This window comes from Rattus rattus, chromosome 11, assembly GCF_011064425.1.
Source record: "Rattus rattus isolate New Zealand chromosome 11, Rrattus_CSIRO_v1, whole genome shotgun sequence".
NCBI lineage: Eukaryota > Metazoa > Chordata > Mammalia > Rodentia > Muridae > Rattus > Rattus rattus.
The window spans coordinates 94,241,832-94,268,848 of record NC_046164.1 but is presented as its reverse complement, the minus strand read 5'-3'; positions in this window follow the sequence as shown (position 1 = coordinate 94,268,848).

Genomic DNA, 27,017 nt, shown 5'->3' with positions numbered 1-27,017 from the left:
CAGACAGACAGACTGACTGACTTAAAGTAAAATAATGTTTTAAAAAATTATACCGGGGCTGGAGAGATGGCTCAGTGGTTAAGAGCACTGACTGCTCTTCCAGAGGTCCTGAGTTCAATTCCCAGCAACCACATGGTGGCTCACAACCATCTGTAATAAGATCTGATGCCCTCTTCTGGTGTGTCTGAGGACAGCTACAGTGTACTCATATATATATAATAAATAAATCTAGGAGTTGGGGATTTAGCTCAGAGGTAGAGCGCTTGCCTAAGAAGCGCAAGGCCCTGGGTTCGGTCCCCAGCTCCGAAAAAAAAAGAACAAAAAAATAAATAAATAAAAATAAATAAATAAATAAATAAATCTTTAAAAAAATATATATACCTGAGCTGGGTGGGGTAGCACACACCTTTAGCCCCAATACTCAGGAGGTAGAAAGAGAGAGGCTTTTGTGGGTTTGAGGTAAGCTTGGTCTACAGGGTGTAAGATTCAAACTTTAATAACAATGGAAACACCAGGTGGCTGGGACTTTAACTCCCTGTCCAAAGAATTTAGGATAACACCCTGTTCCAGGAAATGAGCTAACTGTGAATAGGGAAAGGCCCTTAGCAGTCCCCCATCCGTGTGCCAAAGATACCTCTCCATTAAGGAGTGTAAATGTCATTGTGTGTCATCAAGGACCAACTCATGCTGTTGCCCAAGGCTGTCCTCCACAAGAGTATAAAAGTGTGTGCTTTTGTTACTGGAGGTCGCCTCTCTCCCAGTTACAGGGCCACCCCAGTGCTCTGGATCATTAAACCTCTTGCTTGATTGCATCACTCTCTGTCTCTGTGTTTTCATGAGTGGGACCTCCCGGACGTAGGGCTGATTGGGTCCTACAAGGGTATGTCCAGGGCAGAAAGGGCTACACAGAGAAACCCAGCTCTGCGTGAGTGTGTGTTAACCTTAACCTAGCTGTGCCTAGAACACACACATAAAACCTGCCAAGGTATTGGTGACTAACTTACAGCCAGGCCTGAGGACATTTTCTGGTAACTCTCATGGGCCCCAAGTGAAAGTACAGAAATTGGGCAACCTACATGGGCTACCAAAATAGGCAGCCGCATTCCGATGGCTTTACCTCTCCCTGTCCACTTCCTCAGAGAAGGGATGGGATGGATGGCAGCCGAAGGGGCAGGACCCTACCAGCCTTCCACCCGTCTCCAGTGGCTCTATATTGTACTTAGGAGTGGGGCCTGGAATCAGTGTCAGGTTGGAGGGAAGGGGAGCTGGGCCTCCGGGGTATCAGACCCACCTGGCACCCTTGCCCTGCCGTGAATTTGCATCTGACCTTGCTGTGTGTTTCCCCAGACAGTTCACAGTACGTTTGTTCTGTCTCCCCAGCAGATAACACCCCTGGATGGTTACCAAATGACCCTTTCCTAATGTGTCTCAACATCTGGGACCAGCAAGCAGTAAACAAGCCAGCCTGGATGGGCCCCCAGGATGCTCAGCTTCCTTAGTTTCCTGCCTTTTCTGTGTCATCCCTGAGGCAGCCCCTCCTCCACCAGCCGCAGGCCATCCCACCTGCTGAGTTTTGCTTCCTGCTTCCGGTGGTGCAAGTTTAACTTTTCACACACCTGAAAACAGCCCTAGAGTGTCCCTTTTTCTCTGGTTCCCAGTCCTTCACTAAGGCCAAGTGCATGGCTGTTGGGCTTTTTTGAAATGCAGGAACTATTTGTGTCTAGCAGACACTGCTCACACAGGCACATCCGGCATTCTAGCTGCAAGCGAAGCCCATGTCCAGTGAGAGCCAGGTGTTGCTAAACTGCCAGCAGGGTGCCTAGTGGGAGGCCTGGAGAGGCCATGAGTAGGAGGACAGGCAGAACCCGGAAGGGTGTGTGTGGCCAGAGGACAGGCAGAACCAAAAGGATACCTTTTCTTCTTTTTCCTTTCTTGCAGCCTGCAATGTCGGGAAGGAGGATACAGGGAGAGCTGGCCACACACATCCAAACTGTGAGGGACTGAATCAGCATAGGAAGTTAGAGGTTTGCAGGCAAGGAGGCTGACAACCTTCCAGGCTGCACTGATTGTTATCAGACCCTGCAGAGCAAAGTCAATTGATTGAAGGATCTGGGCTGGAGTTCATTGGCAGAAAGCATAGCCTAGGGGCCCTTTTCTGCTCCAGCGATTCCCTTCCTTACTGGCATCTCTAAAGTCACACCTAGCCACAATTCAGAGTGTTTACCAAGTGTCTGCTATGAGGCCATTGTGCCTGCCGCAGAGTCAAACTGAGCCAGACCAGGGTCTCTTCTCTCTCTCTCTCAATCTCTCTCTCTCTCAACCCCCCCTTCCTCTTTATCCTCTCCTTCCCCCCTCTCTCTCTCCCTGTCCCTGTTCCTCTCCCCCTCCCCCTCCCCTTCCCCCTTCCCCTTCTCCCCTCCTCTCCCTCTCCCCCACCCCCACTAGCCTTCTGCAAGAACCCTGGTTTGTAAAAGCCAAAGTGGATGGGCGACACCAAAGACACCTTGTCTTCCTGTCACAGCAGGACTGGTGCGTATATCATGCTCACAGGGACTCTGGCAGCATACATGGGACCTGCGCAGATCCGACCTAGATAGGGTCCCAGCTCGCTGAGACAAGGAAGTTGACACGGATGCCCTAACCCAGAAGCTGTCTCTAACTGGTAACTCTTTACAAAGGGAAAATCAGTTTTCTTTAATGGAGCCTCCCAGGGTGTACTTGAGGGCAGGCCCCACGCCCAACAGTTGTTGGCTAACATTAAACAAACCCAATGGTGTTTTCAGAGTTGGACTCATTTGTTTTGTCTTGTATTGCTTCGTTGTACATTTTTCTATATTGTGGCTTGTGATTTTGTATTTTTAGGGTGTATTGTGTGTGTTTCTCATGCCTTTTCTTTGTTTTGTTTTGTTTGTTTGTCCAACTATTTTCAATCAGAAATCCTACAAGCAGGAAAAACGCATGACCTTCCGAGCTATGAAAATTACACCATACACAAGTGTTTACAGCTACCTTTTATTCATCGTGAATAATGAAACTGCTTTAAAGACAGGCTGTTTAGTTCGAGACCAGAATTTAGCTTCTCCTTGTCTGCAGTGATCCATACTGGCATCAAGGGGGCCTCCTTTAGTTAGGAAGGGCACAAGCGGGAAAATAAAATGATTGGGCTGAGGTTTTAATCTTTGGCCTTGCCCAAAGTTCAATAGCCAAGGCTCTCACTGCAGACCTAGGGCACTGGGCTGCTAAAGAAGGGACAGCCCAGCTCCAAGCATCCTGCCGGGCCCCACCCAAACCCACCAGCTGCAGGAACTATGGGACTTTAGAACTTTGGGCAACAATCTGAGACCCTAGGCAGAAAGTTCATTCTAAGTTCCCAGCTCTCAGGAAGGTCTCTGGGATTTCAGTGCCTCTGGCCCTCCGGCTACAACCATGCACGCACTCCTTCGCAGGTCTTCCTCCAAACCGACCCCCAGGGAGCCCGCCTTCTCTTACGTCGGAAGCGAAGAAAGCCAGGTAAGCAGTGGGGATACAAATGGCTGTGCTTTCAGGACCTCAGGACCAGAAAGCAGCACCGTGTATCAGAGGTGGCAGGAGGATACCACCGAGCCCTGCTCCACCCACCGCGGCCTCGGGACTCTGCGCGGAGATGCTGACCTCTGCTGGCCGCCTGCGGGATTGCAACGTGGCCCGCTCCTTTGGGGCTGCAAGATTAAGGAAGGGTTAGTGAGGATGAGAAAGCGGTTGCTGTGCTGAGCTAGCCCAGCAAGCTGCCCCAGATCACAGGAGCAGTAAGTGTTGATGGCATGGCAGAAGGCTAAAACTGGGCTGTTGGGCATCATCAGAGGCCCCTCCACCACCCGGTGGCTGCCCAAGTGCTATCAGCTCCTTTTGTTTCTAGGAAGAAGAGAGAGAGAGAGACAGAGACAGAGACAGAGAGACAGAGAGAGACAGAGAGACAGAGAGAGAGTGTGTGTGTCGGGGGAGGGTTGGAGAGAGAGAAAGTCGGGGAAGGGTTGGGGGGGTTGGGGGGAAGTAAAGGAATATGGAGCCCAAGTGATTCCAGCATGCCTCTAGAATCTACCTGAGCCTCTAAAAGACCCCTCAACGGGAACCATTGCCAGAACCAGCCAACTCCGAATCTGAGCCCCGGAGGCTTCCTCACACAGACAGCTGACTGTAGTCAGCTGAAAAATGCCCCAGAGATATTCAGGGCCTAATCCCAGGAACCTATGGAGGTTTCTTTAGGGCAAAAGAAACTCGGATGTGCTACCCTAGAATATGTAGATAGATCCTACATATAATCATGTGTATCATCAAAGGGGAGCTGAGGCGAAAGAACATGTATTTCAGTACAGAACAGAAGGCAAGCCATCTTACGGGAGGGTGGGGAGGAGAGAAGGAAAAGGTCAGGAAAGAATGGATCCCCCTGTATCGTTCAGAGTCTCTGCTGACACACTGACTTGGACCCAGTGAAACTAATTCCAAATTCTGGTGTCCAGAACTTTAAAAGAATAAATGCGTGCTGTCTTAAGGCATCGAGTCTGTAGCTTAAAAATAAATAAATAAATAAATAAATAAATAAATAAATAAATCAGCAGCACCGTTGAACCAATGCATAACTTCCCACTAATATTTAGGATTGAGTCGTTAATGAACAAGACAGACCCCCTTCCCATCCCCAGAGAAGTTTACCTGCTGCCCCCTGGGTTTTTTAATATAGCTGGCAAATTTTTGTTTTGTGTGTTTTGTCGTCGTTTGGTTTGGTTTTGGTTTTGTTGAGGACCTGGCGAAGCCTGGTCTGCACACTCTGTTGAAGGGACTCTGCAGTGGCGTGTCCAACCTGGGAAGTAGCTCGGCAGTTTCTTTAAAAACTAAGCATGAATACCTGGATCACTCTGCACTGTGTCCCCAGGGATAACTGCCAGGGACGGAAGCTGTAGAAGGTTCATTCGACCTAAGCCCCCCGGCGCGTGCACAGGAGCTCCTCGCTACCCATCCAAATGTTTCAGATTCACGAACGAAAGACACACACAGCCTTATTTCTAATATGCCCTAAGCAGCTCAATGATTGGGCCACTCCCGACCTTTCATAACGCTAATGCCTCCCCTCTAATAATAATTCCTGAATTATTACTTACTAAAATTTATATTTCATCTCTGCTACCCCAGACCCGATCGGGAGAGTGGACCCTGGCGCCATTCTACCCGAGCGTTACCTCGAGTGACTTTCTCCCCTGCAGCTTCAGGCTCGATGTTTTTGCTGCCCGGTGGTTTCCCTTGCTTGGGAAATCTAAGGTCCGGACTCTGTCTCCCTGCCCAGCCATTGGCCACCAGCAACTTTATTTACCAATTAGAGCCAAATGGGGACAGGGATCCTCAGAGTCTTATAGGCAGACATGCGGGTTTCCATGAGATTTTGGGAGCCAAATTAACACATACAGCATTAGAACCAATCCACAACAAGCGATCTAACTGAGAGAACTACACATGTATCCAAAACCACCTACATGGATATACATGCTTCGTGCATAATAGCTACAGCCCAGAACAACTCAAATGGTCAACAGCAGATGGCAATGTAAAGTCTATGAGTGGATTATCCACAAGCCGAAAGGAACAGATCACATACAGGATGTATAGACCACAACAACATATAGTCCGCAACGGCTGAAAGAAGCTGTGCACAGGTCACTGAGTATCACGTGACTCCGCTCGTCAAGAACTGTTAAGATGCAAACCTAACCAGACGAGGTGGCACTCTGGGGGCAGAGACAGGAGCATTGTGATTTCAAGGCCAGCCGGAGCTACACACATGGAAACGGTGTCACAGAACCAGCAAATCCACAGAGACAAAAAGATGGGCGGTGCCTGGGGCCAGGGATGAGCTTGGGATTGGTCACTGACAATGATGGACAGAGGGTTAGTCTGTGCCTTTTAAAACCAGATTGTGTGGCGATTACGTGGTACACTTGAAGCAAATAAATCTTACTGTCTAAAAAAATTACACCTCAATTAAGGAAAGTGAACACATCCCAGTGGTGAGCCTTAAACCATACTTTAAGAGAGGATCTTCAAAAACTATTTCAAAGCATTAAGTAGGACCGGAAGCCAAACAAGACGGGTTTCGAGGCAACAGCTGAACTCTTCTTTAGATCAAGGCAGCAGTGGTTTTCCTTCACCAGAAACCTATTGGTGTAATGTTATCTTTGTTTTATTTTTTCTTTCCTTCTTTCTTTCCTTCTTTCTTTCTTTCTCTCTTTCTTTCCTTCTTTCCTTCCTCCCTTCTTTCTTCCATTCATTCATTCATTCATTTTATTTTCTCTTTTGTGATACTGGGAATCAGTCCAGACCCTCTCACATGTTAGACCAGCACTCTAGTGTGGAGTTACAACCCCAGCACTTTCTTACTTTTTTGTTTTGAGACAGGGGTCTCACTATTGAGTTGCCCAGGCTGTGTTTGAATTGACCATCCTCCTGCCTCAACCCCTCAAGTGTCAGGGATTACAGGCCTGGGCCACTAGGCTTGGCTCCATACTGTCCTTGATGATCCAGAGAGTCGACGGAACAGAATTGTGTTCGGTTCACCTCCTGCCTTGGCAGGCGCCCCACCTGGAAGCCAGCACATGCGTCACAGTGCGGTCACAGTGCCGTCACAGTGCTGTAAGTTCGTGCAATACTTTATCTGGCCTGGTGCCTGAGCCTTCTTCAAGGCAGGCCCAGGACCTCACCCTGATCAACAACAATGCCTGGGTGTATCCAGCTGGAGCAATAGAGACACCACCATTCATTCTTCTGTCCCCAGACTACCCAGTTAGGGTTGGACTAATGTTGTTTGTATTGTAAAGTTAAGTGGGGACCTAAAATCTACCTATAGCCCTAATGACCCCAACCCAAAGTTAATTCCGATTGGTGAATAAAGATGCCAATAGCCAATAGTTAGACAGAAGAGACATAGGTGGGGTTTAGGTTTCCCAGGCTTGGGGGTAAGGAAGAACCATGAAAAATTTAGGGTTTATTGTAATTAAAGACTGAGAGTGTGTCATTCATTCAGGAACTAATTGGTTTAAGGTGGGGTAGAAACCATGGGCCGAGATTTATATAGTCGTCTGCAACAATCCAGCTCTTGTCTAGCTGCCGTTGGCCTTCTAAGGTGCTCTCTGGAGTGTAGGACTCTGCACAGGAAGCTGCTGGCACAAGGTCAGAGCTCAGTCTGTGTCACCTTGTGTCTCCAAGGTCCTGAAGCCAGCCTAGATGCAGCTCCTAGGGGAAGTGTCCCCTCTACCCTCTGAGGGTTTGGTACACTGGATTGGCTATGGACAGATGACCAAATAAGCAGCCCAGAGATGCACACTGTGCACAGGGGCAGCTCAAGACCGGGATCACCCAAGAACGCTTCCTCACAGAGGCCTGGGAGATCCGGTAATGTAGCCATCCTGAGAGGCAGTGAAGGATTTTCAAGGTAACTGAACGTCCCAAAGACAAACAACAGAGGTAAATTAATCTCCCTGGTGCGGGGCAAAGCCAAGTCTGAGTGCGATGCAGTCCCTGGGCCTTCCCTGGTTGACAGCATCCATAGGAGGAAATCAAAGGCAGCTGTACTCTTTGGCCAACCTGATCTTTAAGTAGATCAGAGAGACTTTCAAAGTAAAGCCTCTTCCAGCCGCTGCTTATCCCCAGGTACCTTTCATCACAAGTCAGCACACCAGAGTGCTACTTTGGGAGGTAACATTCCTCAGATTCCTCCAGCGAGTAAATGCCTTCTGTCTATAGAACAGGTTCCTACCTGTCACTTCAGAAGCGATGGTCCCACTTCCAGAAACTTGGGGCCCTGGATACGTTCTTTTGTTCAGTCTACTTTACAAGTTTTTCCTCCTATAACATTCATAAAGCACAGGCCCGTGCAAGCTCTGCTGTGTGTTAGTCACCCGCCTATTTAGCACAACCAAACAATAGTGAAGACATCACAGGCTGGAACCACAGTTCAGATGCTCACCCATCTCCAGTAGTCTCTCACAAAATGCCAAGAATAGGCAGAGACCAGAATCACCCCTTTTTAAATGTTAAGGAGACAAATGACTAGATGTTTAAAAGAAGGTGTGTGTGTGTGTCTGTGTGTGAGTGTGTGTGTGTGTGTGTGTATTTGAAAGTGCATGCATGTGTGTGTATGTGTGTGTATATTTGAAAGTGCATGCATGTGTGTGTGTGTATTTGAAAGTGCATGCATGTGTGTGTGTGTATTTGAAAATGAATGCATATATATATGTCTGTGCACATGTGCTTGGATGCATGTGTGCATGTTTCTTCTGTTTATGGTTGAGCTGACAACAGAAAAGCACAGACAGTGCCAAAAGAGAATCAAGACGGAGTCTCTTCACAAACAAAACCACACAGCTGAATATGCAGGGGAGAGCAACAGGGGGAGTGGGGGGGGGGGTGGGGCTGGGGATGGGGAGGGCCGAGGCCAGGGGTTCTCCAGAGCAGGTCCCCAGTTCTCAATCGCTGTGAGTCCTGAGATCTAGACAATGCCTCAAACTCCAGTCCAGCCCTTTTCTTCACAGGATATCATAAGGAGGGTGTCAAGGTCAATGAGACGCTGAGACAGGAAGTGAAAGTCTCCACAGTGATCTATCTGCCTTTGGTCACATGGCAGTTTTACACCCGCAGGAGAAGCTGCCGGTAGAAACTTCCTGCAAGGGATGAGGGAACTGTCACTCTGTGCTGACTCAGACAATGTCCGTGTCAACTTTCTGGTGCAAGTCCCTTCTTGATATTGTATTTGGTAAAATACTATTTAAAAAAAAAAAAATCTAGAGTCACAAGAGAACCTGAGGAACAGCTGCACGCTCTGGCTAACTCCTGTTTGTCTACTGGGATCAATCAGGGCCCCTGACCCAAGGACATGCTCCAAAACTGAGGCTTGCAGGAGAAATTCAGAGTGGCAAAGTTCTCTACTCATTGTTTTCCCCTGTGTTCCAACAGCTAGAGCCTCCGGGAAATGTTTGCATAGATGCTTGTGGCCAAAGGCACTAACACGTGATCTGGAAGCCGGCCTGCTCACGGCACAGGTTTTGAAGGAGAATTCTAGCAATGCCTAAGCATGTAAGGGTCATGCTATCATGGGTGAGAGGCATGTAAGGGTCAAGCTATCACGGGTGAGAGGCAGGCAGCAGCGGCTGGTCTCTGTCAGAACTGGCCAGTCCCACACTCTCTCCAGACTGTTCTACCATCCTTCCCCTCTCTTGTTGGTCTCTGTGCTCGTCCCTGAACACACCAGGTACAGCCTGCTTCAGGCTTCACCGGTCGTCTGGAAGCTTCTCTCCCCGGTGGCTCCCTCCATGTCTTCTCACTGAAGCCTTCCCTCAAAGCCTCTGAAAGGTTGTCCCCACTCCTCACACACACACGCTTTATTCTCTCTGATTTTCCCACATATCAGCCCATCGATTCAGCCCTTTATCTTGTCTCCCTCACTACACTTCACTCTACAAAGGAAGGGATTTGCAATTTAGACTTCTCTTGCATCGGCAGTGTCTAGAACAGCAGCTACCCCACAGGAGCAAACTTTTCCTCGGGCTGAGAGTTGAGCATAGCTGTCATGATGAAGACTATAAAGCGGACTTCTCTCCCTCAGGAATAGCACGGACCAGCAGCTGGGCCTTGTCAGCGTCAGCTTTGCTCAGTCCTGACTCAATCATGCCACATCCTCCAAGCATGATATGTCTTGTCATCCCCCAACAGTCCAGACACCCAACCATTCCCCTTGGGTACTCAGAATTCTAGATAAGACTAATGGAATAGTAAGACAGGTATACTCATTCCTTGAGACTTAAAGTGTGGCTAGAAAATGTTTGTGAGCTCCACTGTGCTTTTCTGGGAATGTTTTTGAAAGGAAGGAGAAAAGCATTGTCTATCCTATCCCTTCATGGAGAAACTTGAAGTTGTTTTTTAAAGAATGTAAGACTAGACAACATAGTTATGAGCCTATCTTGTTGCCTACTGTGTAAATCTAGCTTCCTGTTTAAATTCAAGTGTCCTTTTCTTTTTTGCAATGTGTGCATGTGTGCCTGTGCGTGTGCATGTGCATGTGTGCATGCATGCAAGCATGCACAGTGACGTACATCTGGAGATCAGATGACACCGCGGGAGTCAGTTCTCTCCTTTTGTCCTGTAGATCAGACTTGACAGCAGTGCTTTTATCCACGGAACCAGCTCATCAAGAGCTTGAGACACGTAGGATGAAACACGCGAGACGTGAAAAGAGTGAGATGTGAGAGTAGAAGGGAGGACTACCTGGGGAGGAAGAAAGGTAGCAGAAGGACAGAAGGAAGGAGGAGGGCAGTGAAGGCGGGAGCACTAACAACGAAGTACAATGACACATGCACGAAAGCGCTATTACACTGACTTTACACGTAATCAAGAAAAGATGTTTATTTACATTAACCCACTGTTCAGGCCCAGGGTCAAGAGGCTGATGATAGCCTTCCTCCTGGCAGAGTCCTGAGGTGGCACAGGACATCACAGCTCTAGAGACAGTAAGTGTACATCCTCCCATCCTCTACACTCTGCAAGCAAACCAAGTTCTTCTGTTGATCTCTCACGGTCAGGAGTCATGGTCTTTGTGAGTTTTCAAAATGGACAAACCATCTCTCCTCTTCAAATGTCTGAGAATTTAATGGTTCTTGTAATTTCCTTTCTTTTTTCTTTTTTTGTCTTTTTTTTTTTTTTTTTTTTTTTTGTTTTTTTTTTGTTTGTTTGTTTTTGTTTTTCAGAGCAGGGCTTCTTGGCTATTTTGGAACTTGATCTGTAGACCAGGCTAGCCCACCTCTGCCCCTGCCCCTGCCCCTGCCCCTGTCCTTGCCCCTGCTCCTGCCTCTCCCTCTGCCTCTGCCTCTTCCTCTTCCTCTGCCCCTGCCCCTGCCCCTGCCCCTGCCCCCTGCCCCTGCCCCTGCCCCAGCCCCTGCCCCTGCCCCTGCCCCTGCCCCTGCCCCTGCCCCTGCCCCTGCCCCCTGCCTCCTGTGTGCTGGGATTGGGACATGTGCTGCCACCATCACCAGGCTGGTTCTTGTCATTTCTGTTTGTCTGCAGTATTGGGGATAGAACTGAGGCCCTCCCTATACATGCTGAGAACAGCTCTGCCACTGAGCCATGGCTACCAGCCCTCTGGTCAGCAGTATAATTTAGAGAGATGTGGCACAGGAACTCCTGGCTCCTGGGTCCTCCACTGCACCCAGCATCTCTTAGGAACTGAGACAACCAACCTTTTTCTTACCTTTGTCTTCTGGTTGACTCCACAGCTTTACTTTTAAATTAAAAAAAAAAAAAAGATTTTTTTTTGCTTGTGTCTATGTGCAGTATGCTTTTGTGTGTGTGTGTGTGTGTGTGTGTGTGTGTGTGTGTTCATGTTTACATGTGATTAAATGTGTATAGGTGGAGTGTGTGTACATGCAGGTTCATGTGGAGGTCAAAGATTAATGTCAGTCTCTGCCTGATATATTGAGGCAGGGTCTCTTGCTTAAATCCGAACCTTGCTGACTTGGCTAGCTTAGCCGGCTTGCCCCCGGGATCCCTCCTCTCTTCAGGGAATATAAATGGGTCTAGGCCATCCTTCACTGGAATTCATATTTCCTGAAGGCTTTACACAGAAGCTGCTCCGAGATGGCCACTTAGCAACACACCGAGTGCCAGCAAGCTGACTCTGAGGATGACGAGGTACCTAGAGACGCCTGCAACCCACGAATAGAGACAGATAACAAGAGGAGTCAACGAAATCAATAAGGAAGTGCTCTGAGTTTCCTGGGATGGTCAATAAGGAAGTGCTCTGAATTTCCTGGCAAGACACAACTGCTGGTGGCCTCTGAGCAGGAAGAGGGGGCTTTGACAATGTGATGCGGTCACCTAGGCTTAGTGAAGGGGCAGCCCAGCAAGGTCTGATAGGGGGAAGACAAGGACAAACTCCAAGCCTGAGTCTCTCTGATTCAGCCAGGGCAAGCGTGAACTGAAAGCAGCTTTAGGTCTCAGCCTTCCCACACTGTGTTCAATGGAGCTTGTCCCAGGCCACTTGAGAAGGCTCTCAGTGGTTTTGGTGCCCCCAGGAATGGGAGAGAGCACCGTGGATTTGAACCTTGTGCCCTGGCTTTCTTGGATCTCTGGTGTTGGGACAGGGAGATTACCCATAGCCCCAGCAGGCTAGCTCTCCCTAATAGGGCTCTTCTGAGAAGTAAGTTCCAGTGTCTTTCAGACAGCAAGAGTTCAAGTTGACTCCAACATTTCTCACCTTGTTCTGGGGACCTGAAGCCCACCATGAGAGGTACTTCATGGTGAGAACAGGAAGCATTTGACTTTTTTTCAATCCTCATGTCTACTCTACCTTTCTCTCAGCTTATCTAGAAGATGGCTGGCCTTCTTCACCCTAATGTCTTGAGGACTCCCCAAAGAAGCTCAGACATAGGCTGACATGAAGACTGGGGTTGGCGGCCAGCCTTCCCTCAGGGGTACATCAGGGCTACTCACTCCTAGTTCCCCACACACATACCTGAGGATCCTTATCCAGAGCCTGTGCAACACCAGACATGGCCCCTAGATTAATCAATTTTATGTAGTCATGACCAACAGCTGGCAGAAATAAGTAAGGGAGAAAGGATATTTTGGTTCACGGTCTCAGAGGTTCTATGTTTCTGGACCCATCGTAAGGAAGAACTACTAGACTAGGAGTCCCGTCTACCCCTGAAGTCCTCTTTTCTGGACCCTTCTGCCATGTATTGTACGTCCTCATTAGTCAACCTTCTTTGAAATATTGGTTTTATCCTCTATTCTCACAGGAACCTGTAGGCTTAGATTTTCAAAACCTACTTTAGTAAGAGCTCTTAAATGCTTCAACCTCCCTTCTAGCTCACAGTCCACTAGAGGTAGTGGAAAATGCAGGATAATAGAGAAAAGGAGATGTGGACCTGTTTAGAAATAGTTCCTTACGGCAATCCCAGTCTTCGTTGTCAGGATGTCAGCAGTTCAGGTCACACGAGTCAGCAGCTCGAGCCAGTAGAAATCACAATCGCCCTGAGTCCAAAAAAGCAGCAAAAAGCTGCTGAAATATCACCACGAGAAGTTCTTTGGCGTGTTTCTCTCTACGAAGTCACAACAAGCGATGATCAGCAAAGAAACCAAGGCGAACCAGTGCATCATTTGCGAAGACCAAGGGAGACCAGCAAGGAGTTGCAAGGTGAACCAATGCAAGAGTGTCGGCCACGGTCTGTCGGGTTTTACTTACACTCTTTCCAAACATCACACGTCCTCTCAAGTGTCTGCTCCAGAAAAACATTGCACACCTCATTTCCAGACAGCTTCCAGAAAAACACATGTCTGTTCTCAACAAAAGATCCTCTCATTAGACAGTTTCCAGAAAAGCATCACACGACACAACTGAATCTCCAGAGAGATCAGAAGGCACTCCTGTCTTTACATTATTTTAGTCCTGATTTGAGATCTACCTTCACAAGCCTCAGAGTGGAACACCGAAGCCTCACGGTGACCCTATTTCCAGGTAGAAAAAGTTCAAGTTCCAGCAAAGGTCCAGGGACAGGCTGGCGAGAAGGATACAGAGGAATTCTGGGGTGTGAGGTTGTTCTGGCCAAAGGAATCTTGCCTCCTTGGCCTCTACCACTCTGAAAATGTTGCTACTCCATTACTTCAAGGTCAAGCTCATGTCTCTCCTGCTCCTCTGCGGCATACAGAGGATATCTGCTGCCACCTGTGCCCAGCGCTCTCTAATCCTTTCTTGTGCCCACAGGGACTCTGAGCCCCATCTTGGCATCACATCAGCTACTGAATGCGTGGTTTCTACCTGGGCGTCCGAAATCCCCTAATACCCACACTTTCTACACTTTCATCCAGAATTCCATCTATGGTGCTGGCTTTCCCCTGGGTGACACTGGCTATCCCTCTCTTCCCCAAGCATTCCGAGCCAGACTCCAGAATGTTGGGAGCGATGCCCTTGAAACCCTCCATTATCGATGTTATTATGATTAGAGTTAAGTGTGACTGGGTTCATGGAAAACCCCCAGCCAGCCGCAGAAGACTAATACGAATCTGGTGGTCAGGATGAATAATGAAATGACAAAGTTGTGACCTTGCTGAGAAATACATCTGACGTCAAGATGCCCAGTGTGATGACCTGTAACCTTTCTGAGAAACCAACATCCTGTCGACATCAGCTGACCACACTAATACTGTGTCCTTGGCCTGCGTAAATGTTTCCCACTTCCCCCCTCTCTCTGTTACCCCTGTTATGGTATAAATTCAGCCTTGGGAAAAAATAAAATTGTCGCCTTGATTCAGGACTGGATGCTGATGGTAACCCTGCAGATGCTTCAGTCAACTATCTTAACACTTCGATTTATTGGTCGCCAGATAATAATTTATGGCTGGGTGTAGTAGTCCATACCTGTGATCCCAGCACTCAGGAATCAAAGACAGGAAGAATGTGGTTTTGAGGCCAGCCTGGGCTACAAAGCAAGTTCAAAGCTAGCCCGAGGTTTGTAATGAGCTGTCTCAAAAGCCCAGATACGATGGGGAGTTAGTGTCCATTGACAGTGTCTAAAACTAGCTGAGATATGAGGCTCTGGGCATGTCTGTGTGGGAGATAATTGATTATATTATCTAAGATATGAAGACACACCCACTATGGATGGCTTCATCCCATAGAAGTAGAGAAGGGTGATGGGTACCAGTATCCATCCACTGTTCTATAAACACAATGTGAACAACACTCTCAAGTTCCTGCTACCTTGACTTCCCCCACTTGAGCTGTGAGCAGAACAAACCTTTCTCCTTTAAGTTGCTTCGGTCAGAGTATCCTATCTCGCTAACAAGAGAAGAAACTGGAACGGTAAGGTCCTAAGATATAGCTCAGTGGTAGAGTATTTGCCTAGCATCCAACCTGTAAAACATAACTTAAAATTTTTTAAAGGTCTGTTTATTTATTTTATGAGTACACTGTCACTGTCTTCAACACACAAGGAGAGGATTCCATTACAGATGGTTGTGAGCCACCATGTGGTTGCTGGGACTTGAACTCAGGACCTCTGGAAGATCAGTCAGTGCTCTTAACCACTGAGCCATCTCTCCAGCCCATAACTTAAAATTTTTATATAATGTTGACATAATCGCCTTAAAAATCTACCTTCAGCTTTTCTTTTCAACAGCAAAACATTATTACTAAATAGCTGGACTTAGCTACTTTTGAGCTCTTATTTTCCCATCCTATATCTGCCCCCCTCCTGTGTTCCACCTATCACTAAATAGGAGAAAAGAAGGATTGAGGGAAGAGGGGGCACAGGGGAGATCTGAATCTAATTTCTTTCCTTTTGTTTCTTCTTTGAGCATAACTACTAGCAACCCCTGTGAATGACCAACAACCACCTCGCCTCTCGGGGTCCTAGTGTTTATAGATCCTCTGAAAAGTTCCCGGAATTCCAAAGTCACACAATCACAGAAACTATCTACAGCTGGCAAAATCAAGCCTCTGCTAGTGCACAAGGCAAATCTTAGCTGCTGCACAGCAGCCCGGGATTAAAATGAAAGCACGCTCTTAAAATATTCCTGTGTTTTCTTTTTAAAGAAATGAAACTTCCAGAATTCTCGCTGTACATTAATAATATAAAGAATTATTCATTAATAATAATACTTTATCGACCAGCAATAGTTATCGGTTTGGGGTGTTTTACTTGGCAATATTTCCAGTAAATAAAACTTTGAAAGAGCTAAGGGCTAAGGGTTACATTTTGACGTTCTCTTCATCTGTCTTGTATCAGAGAGAATCACACACAGGATGGGAGTGTGAACTATAATTGGTAGCCACAGAAGGACACCAGCCTGGATCTTGGTCCCACAAGTGAAGTCCAGACAAGTGCCCGTGTCAACAGATAATGCCAAAGATACCTAGTGTGGTGGTTTGGAAGAAAATGATCCCCACAGGCCCGTGGGGAGTGTCACTCTTAGGAGGTGTGGCCTTGATGGAGTAGGCGTGGCCTTGATGGAGTAGGCGTGGCCTTGATGGAGTAGGCGTGGCCTTGTTGGAGGAAGTGTGCCTCAGTTCATTTTCTGCTGCCTTCAGGTCTAGAGGTAGAGCTCTCAGCTCCTTCTCGAGCACCGTGTCTGCCCGGATGCTGCCATGCATCTGACAGTAAAACAGACTGTTGTAGCAGGAAGCAGGTAGGTGTAGACAGATGTGCCCTGGCCAGTTCAATGTTTATCTTTATAAGAGTTGCTGTGGTCATGGTGTCTCTTCACTGCAATAAAACCCTAATTAAGACACCCAGGGATAGTTTTTCTCTCCAGCTGGGCCAAGTTGGCAAGCTTGCCAAGTGCCTGAGTGAGGTCCACAGCCAGAGCGCATCTGCCCACACCTACCTGCTTCCTGCTACAACAGTAGCTCTCTCTGTTCTACCAGCCAGTCAGATGGCCTCTGGTGACAAGACGGTGGCTGAGTCTTTCCATGAGTCTTCAGTGGTCACCAGTTCCTTCTCCCAGATTGCTGTGCAGAAAGCCAGACGCTTGTTAAACCGAACCCTGCCCATGGCAGAGAAATCTCTAGATGAAAGTTTGGTTGGGTTGTCACAGAAGCCAGTCAGGAAAAAGACGGGGAGCCTGGGACAAGTTCCCATAGCTTCCAGTACAGGGCAAGGGACTAGAAAGTGCCAGTCAGACCGTAGTCAACGACACTTAAAATAACAAATGTATCATTTACCAGGAACCTACTTTGGCTAAGGAGAAGTGGACAGAATATCAATGTGGGACTGTTTGGGGACAGAGGAGCAGTGTGTAAGAGGAGCTGATGTTGCTATGGATGACATGGGGTGTTAAGCAGGGGCTCACTGCCACCAGAGAGGTCATGGTGGGATCTGGGTAAAGCTTTAACAGTAAAGCAAGATTGTGAGCTCCTCGTTTGTCCTCAGAGTAAGAGTTGCTAAGTGACTGACCCCACCCTTCCACCCTTGTAAGTTTAGGAGAGCCCAAGGCCTGGGCTGCCTGAACTTCTGTCTGTGGGCCAGTGCTTATCACCACCTCAGCCATAATGAAGTGGTATGGTGTTGAGAGCAAAGGGACAGGCTTCACATAGTGTCAACCAAGACAAGTGCCTGGAGATTGATGGCAGAACAGCGTCCCGATTTCCATCAAGAATGACCAAGCAAGATCTGCCTCAGAATTGTGGGTGGGGACGGCCAGAGCTTCTAAAATGCAGATTCTTGGGACACTGAGATGGCTCAGGGGCATAGGCCCTTGCTACCAATTGTGACAACTTGAGTTTGATTCCTGCAGACACGTATGATAAAAAGAACAGCATCTCTTAAAAATTGTCCTCTGACCTCAGTAGGAGTACGCGCGCACGCACACACACACACATACACACATACACACACATATACACACACATGCACGCACGCATCTGTTTTTTCTTTTTTTAATTCCTCTGTGTGTGTGTGTGTGTGTGTGTGTTTGTGTGTGTGTTTGTGTGTGTGTGTACATGTGTGTTCCTTAAAAGTCTACAGAGGTTTGGCGACCCTATTCTTATACCCCTTAGCAGGGCTTTTAGGAAGGAAAAGAGGTAGTCCTCAGCCTCAGTGGTCAGCAGCCGTGCCTGGGTGGGTTGCACACGGCACACCGGGATCTCTGAAATGCCTAGGCTGTTTACAGCGCCACAGCTGCACCCAAGAATCCTTCACTAATCCAACACGGCTGGTCCTATGCCAGGCTATTCTCCCCGGATTCACCTTCCAGAAAGTGAAAACCGACAGAGGCAGAGGCCGTGGAACCCTTGCTGGGGGTTGGCAGCAAGGAAAAGGCACATCAATAATTCCATTCCTTGGCTGCCAATGATTTTACTGTGGGGAAATGGCTGCTGATCCAGCTACATCCGGCTGGAGGCGCATCAAAGCAGCGGATGTCCAGCCAGCCGTCTTTGCTCACACGCAGGTCCAGGCACAGGCCTGGCTAGAAGGCGGCTCCGCATTGCCTCTCCCCGGGCTCAGGCAGTGACACAAGTCACGTGACAGCATCAGTCAGAACAAGTCCCTCTAGACAAGAGACAGCTCTGCAAGAGCGGAGAAGAGCAGGGGCACACGGCTGCCTTCAGCTGAAGTTGTCCAACACTGAAGGTTACAAGGAACAAGTTGTCCTTCTCTTCAGATGACTTCCTCTTGGATGGAACATCCCAGCTTTGCCTGTCAGGAACAAGCCCAAATAAGGTAGCCGCTGCAGTCAGAAGAGCCTTAGATCCACAGAGAGGCCATGACCTAACAACGCCCACATGGAATTTTCTGGATTTGCCTAATTTATTTCTCCCCCCCCCCACTATCATTATTGTTATTATTAGTTCAGCAGAGGTCATTTGAGCTTGGCTTTCCAAATGCTGTCTGGAAAAAAAAACTGCGGAGGCTCAGCGGCTCAGGGCTAAAATGGGCGTGGTGGATGTAGCCCCAGCTCTCAGATTTTTTTGTTGCAGGTTTTTAACCTGCTGAGACCAGTCCCCTCATCTACCCACAGGCCGCTCAGGAAGTGCTTAGCTCACACTCCAGGATTCGTGTGCCAAACAGCCGAGATAGCGATCTGGCTCGGAACAATTCCAGCTGTAAGCCACGCACTTCCTGACTGCAGAAGCAGAGCCCTGGGGAAAATGGCACCGGTCTGCCTGCAGCCCGCCCCCGCGCGGTGCTCCGGGTGATGCCTGGGAAGCAAGCCTGGAAAATGTCTGTTGACAGCAACGAGCTTGAGAGGCGCTGAATGGGCTGCCAGGAACTGGCCGTTAGCTAGATTTCTACGTGGGATTATATTTTGAAAGAATTGCTTCAGGAATTTTTTTTTTTAACTTGGCTGGCGCAGTGAGACATTCAGATGAGGATCCGGGGCCTTCAGTGTGAGCAAAGGCAGGCTTGTAGAATAAGCACAGGACACAGAAGGAAGGCCAACGTGCATTGGGGTTTCCGGTGTCCAAAGTCAGCATCAGAGGGTCGTGGCCCGTAGGTCCTGAGAATCCAGAATGACTTCCTGCAAGCTCTGCTAGGGAATTTTGGGGGGCTGGGGGAAGCTTTAGGCGCTAGTAACAGAAAGGTCATCAGCCTAGCCCCCAGCCCACCTGGTTGGCTGCTAACTCACCCTGGAGTTACTGCCCAGAGCTGGGCTGCCCTCCCTCACATGTCCCCTTGGCGTGTTCTCTCGGTTTTCTCAGGCCTCTGCACAAATGCCACGTTCTCAGGAAAACCTGTGTTTGATCCATTACCCTGTCTGAAAGGCTTTGGCCCTTGCCTTATTTCCCAACGTTATACATGTTACCACCCCCATTACGGTTTATTTCGTCTAAATGGTAACCATCCTATCAGGAACAAAGATATTCTATTTTATTTGTTTGTTTCTTTATTTTGGGACAGGGTCCCATGCATCCCAAGCCCACCTCAAACTCCCTAGTTGAAGAAGACCTTCAACTTCTCTGATGGTTTTGCCTCCAGCACCAAGGTGCTGGGATTCTGGGCACATGCAGTTCGTAGTTTCTTCTGCAGTCTTCAGGGTTGAACCCGGGGTCTCCTGCATGCCACGCAAGCACTCTGCAAGCTAAGTTCCATCTCCAGCCCCTGACGGTGAAGCTCTTCTAGACATTTCTACCCCACCTCCCCCTATCTAACATAGTGAAATGATGACACCCCCCCCCCAGGAAATTGGAATCCCCCAAAATTGTCATGCTGAGAGAAAGAAAGAATGAAGGCAGAGGGGAACTTGGGTCCCAGAATGCCAGTTCACACATTTCTGACAGACGGGAGCAGTGAAGGGCGGGGCCACACATTGCCGAGGACTGCTCCGGAGTGCGTGCTGCTGGTCCTCTTACTAAGCCTGAACTTCATGTCAGGACCCCACAGTGCGCTTGGGAGCTATGGGAGCTCTGTGTTTCTCTTCCTGGTATGACCACACTGAATCCATCTTTCTCTATCTGCGTCTCGCTGTTATTCGAGGCTCTGATTGGCCTGTGGAGGGGGGTGACCACGCCTAAGTTGCTGGACTGCCAGGCTGTGACCCAAACAGCTCTGGTAAGAATACTTGTCCCTCCAGCTAAAACGCCAAGTGCAAGAATGTGTAATTTTACTTACAGTTGGGTTCCAGGGTCTTAGGAAAAATGCTTTCACGTTAAATTCTAGTAAATATTTACTGAATGTGTGAAGGAATCTTACGTTTTGGGTTAACTCAAGCACCAAACCCTAGTTATTTCCCTGAGATAATTATGTGGAAGAATATACCAAGAATGGAGTTATAATTGCCTAATGTAGAAGCAAGAACTGCTTGCTTCCTTACGCCTTCAGTTAAAATAGGCCAGTACGCCACATGGGGGGTTGCAATTCCTACTTGGCGCCACAGGATGGCACCATTGCTCAATGTATTTTCTCTGGAAAGCAGTCTGGTATCAGAAAATACTCATTCGTCAGCCCTCCTTCCCCTCCCCCTCCTCTCTTCCTTCCTCCTTCTTTCTTCCTCCTTCCCTCTTCCTTCCTCCTTCTCTCCTCCTCTCTTTCCTCCAGTACACTTAAGGAACGCTATAAAAATAAGCCTTTCCAGAAGTTCCGAAAGAGAAGACGCCAAGCAGGATGCGTTGCACAAGACATCTGACAGGATCCATTAGGTCTGTCTTCTCTCTGGCTCAAAGCCCAGAGCCCTGCTGCTCCCAGCCTGAAAAGCAGCACGCACAGGAACGTCAGGGATCGGCTCCCTCCCCTGCCCCGACATCCACCTTGAATCCCTAATATAGACCCATCTCTGCAGCCCCTTCCTATCCTCGGGTCTGACGCTGAGAAACCATCAACAGAGGGGTCTCCCCTTGGGGTTCCGTGGCCTTTGGCCTAAAGAAAAATCGTGTGACACCTTTGAGGCTGTGGGTGGCGCTGATGATATTTTGTGGTTGGGGAACAAATTTCCAGGGATGGAGCAAGGTTACTAAAACAAGAAGACAAAAGGAACGTCAGAGACTGTGCTAATGGCTGGCTGGCGGCTTCCCTTTCCCGCGTCTTAGCAGAGCTCTGAGTGCTTGGGTTTGAAGGCGGTGGTCTGGTTCTAGCTGTTTGCTGGCCTCAGGAATGGGAACCAGTATCCATCTCCAAACAGAGATTGGGAAAGGAAAATAAACCACACCCCCCAGGAATTGTGGGTGCTCCCCCCACTTCAGGCTCACTTCCCCTCTTCCAAGACCCAGTCTAACCCTGACACAGTCAAGCTGCGGGGAGCATGAGCAGTGTTCAAGCTAGAAGGTCATTCAGGGTGATGATTAGGGCAGTCATCAATTCCCAAGGCCGGAGAGTGACTCACTTAGCTCTGATGTGCACAGATCAAAGGAGGGTATTTATGGCTTAGACACAGGCCTGCCATTCTTCGCCGTAATAAATAATATAAAGTCCTCATTCTGCTGCCGTCTCTACCCCAGCTATCTCTGGGCTGAAACGAACACCCTTCTCTCTCCTCTCTACTGTTTTGCATCTTCAAAAAGGTCAAGACATCTGGCTCTCAGAGACTGGCTGCCACCGTGCCGTGGAGAGAGGGGGCTCAAATGCCCATGTCCCCAGACAAGAGCACAGTCCAGCTGGCTTGCAGCTAGCTCTTCTGAGAACTTACCTTTCTTATCTTGCTTAACTGTGTCTCTCAGTGTTTGGGCAGGCTAGAAACCCAGCTTCCATTTGAGAGCTTTGTGAGCTTAGGAACTGTCATCTCCGCTCCCCAGTCTGTAAAATCTGGATAATTAATAGCACAAAGTCTGGCTCGTGAGGATGACAAGACAGGATCAAGTCTGTTACAAGACAATGCCAGTGAGCTCTGTGCAAGCCTCGACATTCTTGCGGTATTTCCAAGAACTCCGTGGATGCAGCACACACTGTTCTGTGTGGCCTCGTCAGTGAAGTTGTGCACCCCACACCCCATCCAAGGACAAAAGACCGACACTCTTACAGGAACCAAATGGCCAGGAGAATAGGTGGGCACTTCAGACCGAGTCCTACCCAGTTGTGAGGCAGTGAGTGTCTCTGGTGCTTCTGAATGACGTAAGAAGCCACATCTCTGGCTTCTAATCCCTAGATGACAATAGTAGCCTTCTAGTTGTCACCGAAGAAATGTCTCTGATACTTGTCCGCAGTGGGCAACGGTCACTGCAGAGCTCAACTGTGACTGCTTGAGCGCTCAGCCCAAAATGGGAAATCTATGTCACCCGCCCACCCCTCCCCCTCCCCCTCCCCCAAGGCTCAGGGAAGAGTGCAGAAGAGGGGGTGTGTGCTGAGAATTCTGGGATTTTGGGTTCTTTTTAAAACCCAGAAATATTATAAGAATATGCTTTTGTTTTAATCCCAAGGATGGTGACATGGGGCAGCAACTGACTATGATGTGCTCCGTGCTCCAGCAGAGGCATGGTTTTGTCAGCTGCTGATAGTTTTTGAGATTGTGTGACATTTGGAGTTCTGGGGACTTTTTAGAGGGTAGATAAACAGGTTGTTGGTCATTCAGGGCTGATTGGGCGAGGTTTGTTGGTAGTAATACTCAAAGAGGAAACGACAGAAAAAAATGAAAATCTAGGATCTCTCTCTGTCTCTGTGTGTGTGTGTGTGTGTGTGTGTGTGTGTGTGTGTGTGTGTGTGTGTCCTCCATCCTTCTTTCTCTCCTATTTAGTGATGGGGTGAGATGGGGTGGGGAGTAATAAAGGGTGGGGGGAAAAGCCTACAAGGTAGCAAAGACTGTCTACAGGGGCCCGAGTGGTGTAAGGTCCCGGAGGAATGCTGTGAACAGCCATCCCCTGGACAGGATGTGTCCGTTGCACCCATGATTCAGAGCAGCTGTGTCCGTTTCCTTCACCAGATCAAACCAGCTGACTACAGCGTGGATGGATGTCACATTGATAAAGCCCCACCCTTTCCTAAAGTGCTCAAGGGACTTAGTGGGGTCATTGGAAGAAGGAGGATCGTGACCCCGGTGATCTGCCTTCCCCTGACTTGGGGGGTGGGGAACTGAGGTTGAGACAAGGTTTTTCAGTTTAGTCGTGGATGTCCTGGAACTTGTTCTGTAGCCCATGCTGGCCTTGAGCTCAGGGATCCACCTGCCTCTGCCGCCCTGGGCCACCAGTCTCCAGCTTGGTAAACTGTCTTTGCTCAAGTAAATAACCCCTGAGGTGCGCTCATACGATGATGAATCACAGTGGGCTCTGGGGGTGGGGTGGAGGGGGACAAGAAATATACATAAACATACAAATAGAAAAGGGACTTCCAAAGAGGGCGGAAAAGGGGGTGGGGGAGAGGTAGGAAGGGATGTGGGAGGGGAGTGGGAGGGGGAATGAGAAGGGAGTGCTGGAACTAAATGTTGTACACCACCATGGCTGGCTTTAATGCCAGTCCTAACTATTAGTCTTAGCATTCTGATCACAGGTTTTACCCCACTTAGTAACAAAGTTCTCAGTGTTACAGAATGGCTACCAAAGGGTTAAAGAGGTTGCAGTGTTCAAAGGCGCCTGACTGGAACCAGAGCTGCCGCCATGCAGGGTTAGATATTAACACACACGGTTGGAGGAAGTCTTCATTTGACTTTCAGAACCTTCCAGGGAAGAGGAAGGCACCAGATCTGAATAGACAGACAGAAAAGTAGGCGGATGGATAGTAATCTAAGAATTTCCCATCAACTACCACCTGGCCTCCGTGAAGGAGTCAACGGAGCCTCAGAGTCCATTCAATCGGTGACTTGAACGATGACTCCTGGAGATCTTCCCTTGGTAAGGGTGTGGCCTGGTCTTAGATGCAGACCCTTAGCCTGAACCAAAATAACACAAAAACCTTGTCCAACCTCTAGAGGCCTGGACAAAACAACAACAACAACAACCAAACAAACAAACACCAGCGCCCTGGAGGCACAGATACTCACTAAACAGGTTCTAGTTCAACCAGGCCACTTGCTGCTTGAGTAAGCAAATTGCCTAAACTCTGTGCCCCGCCATCCCCGCCTGAAAATGAAAATAACATCTGACCTGTAGGGAAATCTTCAGCATTAAATATCTTCGTACTGAAAAAGTGCTCGGAGCAGAGCCAGGCACATAGCAAACAAACAAACTCAACATGGCAGGAGACAGCACCTTCTCCATGCACAAGAATCCAGCCAGGAGTTTCCACGGGACCTTGGCCCCATACAGGAGGGAGGGGGAAGGAGGTGGACAGGCAGTGTGTGTGTGTGTGTGTGTGTGTGTGTGTGTGTGTGTGTGTGTGTGTGTGTGTGTGTGTGTGTCCCTGGGTACTTTCTCAGAAGAGTCTGTTCTGGGACCAGAAAACTCAATGCACAGGCTCTGAGCCTTCCCGCTTCACCCCTTAGGGATTTCTCTCCGTTAAGAACATTGAGGAAGGAAAAATTTCCCTTCCCAATTTAGATGCGAGTAGGGCCTGTGAACAAACTGACCTTAAATAGACAACAGAAAAGAAAGTGTACTCGTTCGTGGAAAGACCTAAAGGCCTATCTGTGTACAAACTCAACCGAAGAGTTGGTCTTGAAATGCGGAAATGGCATATTTACATAATTGTTTTTGGACTGTGGTGGTGTGGGTGCGAGACCCGAGGCCTCTGGGCAGGGAGCAGGTGTGGTGCCCTGATTTCTTCAGATAATCAAATTGCCCTGAGGAATTCTTTCTACATCTGCTGTTGGGATTTCAGTCTGAGGCAAGGAAGAAGCAAGTTTGGGGAGCCCTATATTTCCTCTCTGGCAGCGGCAGCAAAACTCCGGCCCAGAAGCCTTCCCAAACATAATGCTTGAAAGCTGCCGAGCTCTGCCAAACGCCTTGGATGACTTATCTGCTCTGTGCAATAAATCACCCTCCAACGTAACAGCTCCAACAAACAAAAACCCAACATTTATCATCTCCCACAGTGTCTAAGCAGCAAGAATTTGGAAGTAGTTCCGTTGGGTGGTTCCGGCTCAGGGTTCCTCCTGGCGTTGTGGTCAGGATATCGAACAGGCTGGCAGCACTCGAGGTCTTGATGGGGCGAATTCTTCACATGGTTACAGTAAGAGGGTTCCATTCCTCACACGCTGCGGAAGCTGGCAGATGCTGCCCCGTCCGGCCTCCGTCCACCCACCTCCCCCCCCCTGAGTAAGGCTCCATCCAGCGTCCCTTATGCTGTTTTGGTGGGCATCAGTCATGGAAGAAGAGGACACAGGATCTTTAGGACTAGGAAATAGGGATCTCAGCTACACCATGGAGACTGACAGCCGTAGGCTTCACTTTCCCCTACGCCATGCCCGCTCCGCCAAATATGCAGAGCGCCACCTACTGGAAGCCTGGGTAGAGTTGAGTCTCAGGGCGCCTCTGCCGCCCCCACCTGCCTCCTCAGGGAACAACACACCCGCTAGAGGTAGACCAGTTACCCTCAATGGTGAGTTTGAGGTATTGGTAGGAACTTAGCTTCTGGGCTGCATACGTAGCTCTTTTGGCAGAGTGCTTCCTTGTACACTCGGGCTTGGTCCCAGCACCACATAAATTAGGCATGGTGACTCAGACCTGTAATCCTAAAACTAGGGATGTGGAGGTACAGGACCAGAAGCTGGGGGCATCATCAGCTATGTTGCCAGTTCAAGGCCATTTGGAACAGGAGACACTGCCAGAAAAATAAATACAAATAAAGAGGAGGGTCTGTCCCGTTGTCCCGTCTCCACATCAACACTAGGACATGAGGTTTCCACACTGAAACCAGGTCAGTCAGGAAATGTTCAGCTGTAAACGGTGGCCCCAGCTTTTCCTCTCTGTTAATGACAGGTTAGGACGTTCTTCCCCTAGGCCACTGTTGATCCCAAATACAGATGTGTGACAGACTGACTTCTCACCCCAGCTTGAATCTGCTCTTCTTGCAGTGAGACCATACCTGTCGTTCCTGTCCTGTTGCCTCTGAGAGTCTTCCAGACTCAGCCCTGCACCCTTCAGCCCAAGAAGCACTTCCGATGTCTTCCATTTGATGTCATCTCATCTCTGCGTCTCTGAGGTGTTCTTATCCTCTACTCTCGTGTGCCTTGCTGCTCAGGAGAACACCCTCAAGGGCAGGTGGCTGCAGTGCCCAGCACAGTACTTGGCATGAGCTCAGCACTGAGAGCAACATGTTGGCATATGGGGGTGGAAGGTGGAAGGATGGACTAAGAAGACTGGAGAGATGGCTCAGTGGTTAAGAGCACTGACTGCTCTTCCAGAGGTCCTGAGTTCAATTCCCAGCTCACAATCATCTGTAATGGGATCCAGTGCCCTCTTCTGGTGTGTCTGAAGAAACCGAGAGAATGTGTACTCACTCACATACATAAAAATAGATAAATAAATCGAAGAAGGAAGAAGGAGGAGGAGGAAGAGGAGGAGGAGAGTCTTATGAGCCTAAACGTCCCCCTTCCATCCTTCAACGAGAAAAGGCAGGATAGGCGTGGCATGATAGTGTCACATGACTGAGGTGGGATGGGAGGGGTATGAAAGTGTCACATGCTGTCTTATTGGCTTTGACGCTGAGGCAATTATCAATGTATTTGTCCACAGGTCCCTTGACCCTGCTAGAGGTCGATTAAGTTAATGACAGGTCCAAAGCATCCGGCAGTGACAATCTCTGTGGGAAAATCTTGTCACCCATCAGTTTCTCCAAGAACACTGGACAGGGCTTCAAGGAAGCCAGGCGTCTGTGATTAAAGCAGGCCAAGGCACAGAGAGGCCCCAGAATGAGACCAACAATTCAGACAGAACTGGGTTACAGGATTGAGGCACAGGCTTCCCCTGGAGCTGCCCAAGGCTGCCTCTCCTAAACCCAGTACCCCTATGGCTTCTCCCAGAGTGACTGTTTCTCTGATCAGGCCCTGGCTGGAGCTTTATCCTTTTGCCACAGGCATTAAGCATTATCTCAGGTTTTGTTTTGGTTTAGAGTTCTGTTTATGCTCAGGGTGATTAACCTGCCACTGGGCTCAAGGCACACTGGCCTTATTTGAATCACAGGACTAACGAGTCCTCTCCCTCCACT